Below are 10,740 nucleotides of genomic sequence, written 5' to 3'. Positions count from 1 at the left end.
TCTGGACCCATAACATCATTCTAAGTCACAAAGTTTCCACTTTTATGGCTTTCCATGGCTAGACGAGGCCCAAAAGCTAAAACCCTAACTTAATAATCTATTAAGACATCATGATTCTTACATGGAAGGGATATAAGGACCAAGATCTCATTTTTATGGTTCTTAATAGCTCCATAATGGATAAAGTTTCCAAATTTATCCATTTGGACGATGCAAACAACCAACATCTAGTCTATAAGTCTCAAAGGGACTAAAAATGCATCTTTCTCAACTTAATCCATTAATTCTAGGTCTCAAACCTTCATATCTGAATCCATATCATGTTAAGATGGATAAAGTTTCCAACTTTATACATAACAAGGTCACAAACTTCTAAGATCTAAACTTTATGCACTAAAGTGACAAAAAATTGACAAATATGAAAATTAACAGGATTTATGAAACTAATGATCAAGTTTAAAGCTTTTTACTCACAATGGTATAGAAATGATGTAATCTTGTTGGATCTATTCTTGAATCCTTCTTCCATACACTTTGCCACTACCTTATTCTTCAAGATTCCACCTTCTAATAGAGAAAGAAGCTCATAAATGATACCAAGGCTCAAAATAAGTGAGAGGAGGCTAGGGTTTCGAGTTAGAGGATTAAGAAGGTGGAGGCTCATGATAGGATGGACCCCCAATGGGTTAGAAACCTTAAATAGGGCTCAAAACCATGAAAATAGGGTTTTTACTTTGTGGCGGTACGTCAAACATACCTAAATTTACGGCCAACGAAATACCCTAAAAACGTGTTCTTCAGCCTAGTACGCCTAATGTACTAGCTAGTATACGCCCAACGTACTGCCATGCTACATATTTCCCAGCTTAAACTGGATTTCATCCTCAAAATCCATTTCGGTTATGATTTCTGAAACAACACCAACATATTCCTTGAACTCCCTCTAACCATTTCGAAATCAAGTCATTTTATAAAGAAAACTTAAGAGACCGCTCAGCAACCCACAACTACCAACAAACAACCCAATAACTTGAAAATTCTCAACTGTGACCATTTTCTTTCTCTCCCTAATTGTATGACAAAATTTCCAGAGAAAAACCACACAACCGGGAGCTCTCAAAACTAGAACCACAAGCCAACTTCGTCACTATACTCCCCAAAATTGGGAACCCATCAGTCTATACTTCAGAAACCTTACCCTGAGACTGATAATTGTCTATTCGTCGAACCTACCACTAGTCAATGACTAGGAACACCACCGAAACATGTTGAAAGATACTCAAAACTACCAAACACGAATTCCGCCCAATCCCAAATCAGGAAATTATGCCCAAAAACCTTACACACTTGTCTTCGTGACAAGTCATCACCAACCCACTACTCTCACGATCATAATGATGGTTCATCCAAATTTTCACATTTCATCCAAATCCTTTATTAGCTCAAGTGTACATACACCTGATAAATCACTCGATACATTTGCAACAAACTTCATGACTCTAGTCTCCAAAACCGATAAGCAACATTGATAACCAAACTTCAAATAATCAGCCCATAATCAAATGTGGTTCAAAATGTAATACTCTATAAAAAGGCTTTTGAGGCAAATATACTACTCCCAACAACCTTTAACTGCCCATATGATCCAAAATACGTGGTCACTAAGTCTCTCGGCTACCAAAACCAACACATCGACATCCAAGCTTGTCGATAAGACTAATGATCTGATACCTAGAAGCCTGAATCAAATAACCACCGAGTCCCTCCCATACGAGTCATGAACGATACATCGTGACACCATCTACCCACTATGATGATAAGCTCACGGTATCACACTGATCTTTCCATTATTCCATCATTGTCCTGAAGGGTCACAACGAGCACCATAGGGGCCTAAAGATACTTAACCATCAACCCATTGACTTCCATGAACCCTGTCAACATCCCTCTCAACACAATCCGAGCCAAGTGCTCTTATGCTATTATATATATATATATATATATATATATATATATATATATATATATATATATATATATACCCAAGGGAAATGCATAACTAACCCTAGACTAAATGCATTCCTTTTTCCTCACAACCTTACCCAAAGGGTGTGGTACCTATAGATCTAACCAAAATGACAAACTTCAACCACTAATCGAAACATCCTCATGAATGGCTAAAACAAAGATCCCACGCCTTGAATGAAACTAAACAAATCCCACTAATACGTAACTCAACTCGATAAAACTTCGAAAATCATTCAGAAATGCTGTCAAACCCCTGGTTAGGTCAATCCAGGTACTAACCCTGCCGACACGACATGTCAAAACTTGATTTTGCGCAGATCCAAAGCCACACCTAAAAAACTAAACAACGTTGGACCAATATCCAAACTTCCAATAACCAAGGATATCTGCCAAGTTAAGTCTGCTATGAATAATAATTTCACAACCAACCATGAGGAACCAAGCATACCAAACTCTAAAATTGATCGATCGATCAGCAACTACCCATCCTAAACTATAGATATCAAGCTATACAACAAGTTGGCAAATCTCTCAACAATCGATACTCAACAGGAGCGACCCAAATGCCTCTTAACCTATTCCTCGATGTTTCCGTGAGGAACCACTGGCTACAATGAGCCCTTTGTCCAACAAATTCTTTCTACAAAGACAAATCTTGGATTCCTATCCACATACATCTGATGGCAACTTTCTCTGTACCCACGACTTAACCAAATCCTGAACCAAAGTTTCACATACCCGAATAGCAAATCCCTATGACCCATTCTTCAGAAACCATAACTTGAACAAATCATTGATCCTCTAAGAAGAATATCCAGCTCTCCCCCATTTAGGGTTCGAACCACCACCAACTAATGTTGCAAACAGACCAAAACTCAAACCGACTCACCCATATGCATACAATCCTTAGACCTTGGGATATACAACACAATGCAAGATGATCTTCTAGATAAGGACCAATCAAACTCCAAGAGATTCTAAATCTCATATGGAGACCTTGGGAACTCCCCAATCATGGTTGCCTCTAACATCAAGAACTCCATGCAGATGCACAAGCAAAAACACCAACTTCCTATCTAGAAACAAATGGATTACTACACTCCTTTCCTGAAAACCCCAACCGTCAATTCATCATAAGAATTATTCATAAATACAAAATGCATTCTTCTCCTAGTCGAGATAAATAATAGACAACAAAATTTGTTAGTCCCGATTCCCTTCCCTAATTGCCTGAAACCATTAGCTAGCACTTGACCTGTCTATATCCCATGAAAGCAGACGCTTGATCTCATCTTAGTGTAACCATACCATAGGGATCTTCTTGTGCATTCCCACACCGCCATACTACCACCAAAAGTCGCAGTCATATAGCCCCATGTTGGGTCTACATCCCAACTCTGCAAATCACATGTATATTCTCTCTCTCTCTCTCTATATATATATATAAACATAGAAAGTTGGAAGAACATAGCCTTTGTCGTAGATAGGACATTCCAATCCATCTACTAGTCACTCAGCCTCTATTTACAATCCTCGAGCCGATCATAATAATTGCTACTTTCTTGAGTTTCGCGACTCAACTGGCACTACCTCGAGTAACGCCCTCTATACCTCAAAATCAACTAACTCGCTAGGTCATAGCATTCAACCCAACCTAACATGGCCACTAAGGCCCAAGCAATCACCAGACCCATCCACTTCCTAGACAACCATACCCAAAAGATTCACAGATACAGAAACACGCCCACGAAATTTAAAGTGATCAACGACAAAAAGAGGGTTATATACTTTTACAATTGACGCAAATGCACCGGATTAACAAAACTCACTCCCTTTTTTTAGTTTAATTAAAAAAACCGAATATACCATTGTTCGTGATTTTTTTGTCCTAGTTCCATAAAGATCCATATTGATATATAAAAAACGATTTTTTTTTTCAAAAACCTCACTACATTTTCTTTGTTTGTTGAAAATTAGACCTATTTTTTTATAGAAAAAAAATTAATAAATACATCAAAATTCATACTTTTTGTTACTTTTTAAACATAGATTCATATTGATGTTAAAAAAAATCGATATTTCTGTTCAGATTCACATTATGAACCTTCTCAGATTCACAGTGTGCATAATAGTAAGTCAGATTCACAATGTGAATCTGAACTAATCGAGCTTTTTCATATTGTGAATGTTAAAAATTGAAATATTTACAGTTTAGATTCAGAGTGTGAATCTACACTAATCGAAGTTTTTTTTATTAGTCGGTATTGATGTTTATTAATGGAGAACAAAAAATTAATATTTTTGGTATAATTAGTTTATTTTTTGATAAAAATAAACTTAAATATTGAAAAAACTAACAAAATGAAGTAGGTTTTTTTCAAAAAAAAATCGTTTTTTATATATCAACATGGATCTCTATAGAAAGAGGCAAAAAATTGAGAGCAACGGCATATTCAATTTTTTTTTGATAAAAAATATGGCCTAAAAAATTTTAAACGAAAAAAAGAGGTGAGTTTTTTGGTAAAGAGTTGGATGTTTTTGTTTAATCTAGTGTGTGTGTCCAATGTAGAAGTGTACATCTATTTCTTTGGCCTTTAATCATTATGATTTCCGACACTCATGATTGGTTCGTTGGTAATTATAGTTCTTTATTGAACCTCACCCTATATATATATATATATATATATATATATATATATATATATATATATATATATATATATATATATATATATATATATATATATATAATCATTCTCAGCCAATCATTTAATCTAGCATAAAAAGACACGGTGACAATCTTGTAAATATGATAATAACCTTCAATCTCAAATATGTAACTGTAGAGAACTAGATAACAATTCAAATCCATTCCTAATCGATCGTTCATCATCCAAATTTCTCTTCCAACCTCAAGAACCATCTAGATTTCTTCAATTAAACCCTCATCAACGTCATCCAGTGTTAATCAGTCATCGATCTTCATTAATAACACGTTTATCAACACCATTCAATAGCTGAGTTTCTAGTGAAATATTCTAATATTCTGTTATTCAAAAAAATATAATGTATGTAATATTCTGATATTTTAAAACATTATTTTTAAAACATTTTATATTGAAATATTCTAAAAGGATATAATGTTAGAATATAATACATATCATATTTTTACGATTGACTAGAATATTAAAATATTTCACTAGAAAATATTGGTATTACGGTCTTACAAAATTATATTCGTCTCAAATGAACTCATATATATATATATATATATATATATATATATATATATATATATATATATATATATATATATATATATATATATTGAAATATTCTAATATCCTGTTATTCAAAAAAAATGTAATATTCAGATATTCTAAAACAATATTTTGAACACATTTTATATTGAAATATTCTAAAAGGATATAATACTAGAATATAATACATATTATATTTTTACGATTGACTATAATATTAAAACATTTCACTAAAAAATATTGATTTTATGGTATCACAAAATTGTATTATATATATATATATATATATATATATATATATATATATATATATATATATATATATATATATATATATATATATTTTGTTTTTGGTAACAAATTTGTTTTTTTCTTTTGTTGAAGGATTATTTTAGCTTATTTTTTAAGGGTGAGGCCTTGTGAAAGTGTGCAGATTAATTAGGAGACAGGCATCCGCTTTGAGAAAGGTTTGAAGCATTAAAGTCGAGGCAAAAGAAGGGTAAAAAGAAATTTGGGTATCTCTAGGAATAACTGATCTCGCATTAGTTTATTTTTTTTAGAACGGTTGTAAATTTCTAAATAATAAGTAGCGTGAAGCTTACAAATACAAAGTTATATAGTACAAGAAAGAAAAAAAAAAAATTATAACTAGAGATACATTTAAAAAGCTAAATAGGAAAATAATGCAGCGCCAAATTAATCAATAAGTTTAATACAATAAGTTTTTTTTTTTTTTTCAAGGAATAATTTTAGAAAATCCTTTATTTCATTTGTTTATTAGGTTTAAAAAAATTAAATTGATTCCTATTTTTTATCCCTATAAATGTTCATACCTAATAAGATCATAACAAGTATTATCATTTTATATTTTTTTATCTAACTCATTAAGGTTATATTAGGAATATATTAAATTTAATGGTGATTTGTCATAATTTTAATGAGTATGAATAATTATAGACATAAAAAATAGAAGGTAATTTAATTTCTCTTTGATTTAACTTGTGAAAAGCAACAATGTATATTTTTAACATTATTATATAGACCAAAAAGTAATAACAAATAAGATAATTATGAGAATGTATTAATGATTTCTTTGGATGATAAAAATTTGAGAGATTTAGTAAGATTTAAAAAAGATAAATACCATACTTTTTAAAAATATTATTAGGATAAGGTTTTTAATTTTTAAATAGATATTGGAGACTCTTATGATAAGTGAAAAATATACATCGTTGATTAAAGAGATATTGGAGACTCTTATGATAAGTGAAAAGTTTGCATTCCGTGCCATAAAAATAATGCTTCCATATCTTTAGAGCAAATACTACCGCTGCCAACTCTAAATCATGAGTGGGGTAGTTCTTTTTATGTTGTTTCAGCTTTCGAGACGCATATGCTATCGCCTTTTCTCTTTGGGTCAAAACACAACCCAACCCAACCCCAGATGCATCGCTATAGACAGTGAAGTCCTCAACTCCGTCAGGTAGAGAAATAATCGGTGCCTCACATAACTTCTTCTTTAAGAAACCCGAATGCTTCTTTGTGCTTATCACTCCAAGTATAAGTAGCTCCTTTGTGGGTCAAAGCTATTAATGGAGTAGCGATCGAAGAAAAGCCTTGGATAAACCTTCAGTAATATCCGGCTAATCCTAAAAAGCTTTGGATCTCCATGGGACTTTTCGGTTGTTCTCACTTCATCACAACTTCAATCTTTGCTAGATCAACCATTATCCTTTCTTGGTTGACCACGTGACCCAAGAATTGGACTTCTCGAATCCAAAAATCACATTTGGAGAACTTTGCATACCACTTCTCCTTCTTCAAGACTCCCAACACTTCTCGCAAGTGTTTGCCATGCTCATCTTGGCTTTTCGAGTAAATCAGAATGTCATCTATGAACACTATCACAGATTTATTGAGGAATGGTTTACAAACCCTGTTCATCAAATCCATGAATGCCGCTGGAGCATTAGTTAGTCCAAACGACATAACCAAAAACTTGTAATGTCCATATCGTGTTTTGGATGCAGTCTTCTCGATATCCTGTTCTCTCACCTTCAGTTGATGATATCCTGACCTTAGGTCGATCTTTGTAAAATAGCTTGAACCTTGTAGTTGATCAAACACGTCATTAATCCTTGGTAATGGATATCTATTCTTTATCGTTGTCTTATTTAGCTCTCTGTAATCAATACACATTCTCATACTCCCGTCCTTTTTCTTTACGAACAACATCAGAGCTCCCCAGGGTGATGAACTAGGTCTAATGAAACCTTTGTCCAATAACTCCTGAAGTTTCATCATCAGCTCCTTCATCTCCGTTGGTGCTAATCGGCAAAGTGTTTTTTCTATTGGCATCGTTCCTGGTAACAAGTCGATACGGAATTCTACTTGACGATCAGGCGGTAATCCAGGAAGGTCTTCGGGACATACTTCCGGATAATCACACATGATAGGAATGCTCTGCATCTCCTTTTTCTCCTTCTTAGCATCGATCGAACACGTCATTAATCCTTGGTAATGGATATCTATTCTTTATCGTTGCCTTATTTAGCTCTCTGTAACCAATACACATTCTCATACTCCCGTCCTTTTTCTTTACGAACAACATCAGAGCTCCCCAGGGTGATGAACTAGGTCTAATGAAACCTTTGTCCAATAACTCCTGAAGTTTCATCATCAGCTCCTTCATCTCCGTTGGTGCTAATCGGCAAGGTGTTTTTTCTATTGGCGTCGTTCCTGGTAACAAGTCGATACGGAATTCTACTTGTCGATCAGGCGGTAATCCAGTAAGGTCTTCGGGACATACTTCCGGATAATCACACATGATAGGAATGCTCTGCATCTCCTTTTTCTCCTTCTTAGCATCGATCGCGAATGGTAGATACGATGTACATCCCGTGGCCAAACACCTTCTGGATTTCATTAGGGAAATAATTCCAGAATTTACTCTGCGTTTGTCCCCATACACCATAAATGACTCTTTCCCTGGCAGGTTTACTTTTACTATCTTCTTTCTACACAATATTTTGGCATCATTGGCGCTAAGCCAATCCATCCCCAACACGATGTCGAAACCATTTAGCTCGATGGGTAATAATTTCACATGGAACTTATTCCCATTCAAATCAATGAAGATGTTTTTCATAATATGGCTAACAGGTACAAACTTGCCACTAGCAACTTCAAATAATAAAGCATTATCTAGTCTATCAACAGGAAAAGCTAGTTTTCTACCAATTTCATGCGAAATAAAGGAGTAGTTTGCTCCTGGGTCAAACAAAATTTGGGCAGACAATTCGTTTACGAGAAAAGTACCTGAAACGACATCAACTTCATCTTTCCCAGCTTCAAGGGTCATTTGGAAGGCTCTCGCCTTCGACTTTGGTGGAATGTTGGGTTTTGCTGCCTCCTTCTTTTTCGGACAGTATCTGGAGATGTGCATTTCCTCACCACACCCATAGTAGACTTTCTAGGTGATGGTGCACTCATTGGCATAGTGCCTTGGCTTTCCACATTTAAAACATGTGACTTCACCGTCACATTTCCCATGATGCTTCTTCTTGTATTTGTTGCACCATTTTGCTTCGTCTCCTCCTCCTCTCGAACTAGACTTCGAGAATTTACCCTTTTTGTTGTTGGACTTCGAGGGTCCGTAGAACTTCCTTTTCTCACCAATGTCTGTCCTTTCCAGACCCTTCTCCCTGATCTGGGTCTCAACATTCTTAGCAGCCTAGATGGTGGCTTTGAAAGTGGTTGTTTGCTTAACCATTAGACCAAAGTTCGTTGGTAATCTGAGGGAAAACTTGTTGACCATAGAGAGTTCAGTTGGAACTAAATATGGAATAAGCTTCATCTTTTCCGTAAAACTAGCAGTGTATTCAGTAACCCTCATTCTTCCCTTCTTCAAATTCTGAAACTCATTATTGATTTCCAAAAGGTCCTGCTCAGAGCAGTATTGTAATTTCAGTTGCACCACAAAGTCTTCCCAAGACATTGTGCTAGCTTTTCCCTTGAGCATCGAGTTAGCTAACAGCTTTCACCAACTCAATACTCCAAATTTTAACAGAGGAATCGCAAGAGCGGTCTTCTGTCTGTTGCTGCATTCGCAACTCTTGAACATTGTATCCATTTCAGAGATCCAGTTTATAGCTTCCACCGGCATCAGGCTTCCGGATAGACAGGGTGGTTTGGATGCCATGAAATCCTTGTACTTGCACCCACACCCATCACTTCCTCCATCCTGGTTGTTTTTCCTAACAATCGGTGGGTTGGCTTAACCAACAATCCTACTGAAGTTTCCTCCTTCTGACTGCTCTCTATTCAATTCGGGTTGTTCAGTCGGCATTGAAAGTTCTTCACGATTCTGCTGAAGCAGACGTCTATTTTCTTCCATTTGACGATCCAACATCATTTGGATCATCGCTTGTACCCCAGCTATTTTCATTGGCTCAGGTGTTGTTGCTACAACAGGTGCTTGCTCAATCACTAGTGGTTGATTCCTATTTGCGTCTGCGTTTCCAATGCCACTTCTGGTTCTTATCCTTTTTGATCTATACACCGAATAAGGTGAATTTAGATCCCCATTCACGATAGATAATTAAATTATACATATCACTCTGAAACGTTTACATGCTAGTTCTAATACCATCGCCATACACTTAGAATCCTAAACACATAAGGTCTCCAGATTTGGTTGGTAACAAACTGTAGATCTGAAAAAATAATATCATATATGGAAAACACATAACATTTAGCACATAAATGCATTTTAGGCATCTTTCCTAAAATAAACTAGTGCTCGTGTCTAAAATATAACAGACACTTATCTCACAATCTTCACTTAGCATTCTAAGTTTAAGTCTAGAAATCCTATAAATTCCTAGTTCGCTTAAACTAATGTTCTGATACCAACTATGACATCCCCAATTTCATGGCCAGAAAAGACCGATTTAATTTATGCTTTTAAAATAAATCAGAGTAATCTTTTGATTAAACGAGTTGCGAAATTTGTTCCCAAACAAAATATGACAAAATAAAATTTATCAAAGCATTTCCTAAAGAAATGTATTTGCATTATATAACAAAACTCGGTATGTCATGTTCCGATACAGACCAAAAGCATAAACGGCACATTATAAGTCTTACAACAGTTATTTACAACTACAGACCTATAATCAAAATATCTTGATAAGTCATCCAACTTATGCTCTCGCACCACTACCTGTAATACAAAGAAAACTGAGTGGGTCAGGCTTGGGAGCATGGTGAGCATATAGGGTTTTCAACCCACAATAAATATTTATATTAATTTCATCAACCAATAATAACCCGATTACCCATTCCCGTTATCCTCACTTTACGTTCCTGAAACAACAACTATCACAAGGTACATAGTCTAAGGATTTTCATCGGGATGGACAATACTACAAAGGGGTTTCCTCCACAATAA

This window comes from Lactuca saligna, chromosome 8 (genome assembly GCF_052625555.1).
Source record: "Lactuca saligna cultivar CGN05327 chromosome 8, ASM5262555v1, whole genome shotgun sequence".
NCBI lineage: Eukaryota > Viridiplantae > Streptophyta > Magnoliopsida > Asterales > Asteraceae > Lactuca > Lactuca saligna.
The sequence above is the reverse complement of the archived record's forward strand: the minus strand, read 5'-3'. Positions refer to the sequence as shown.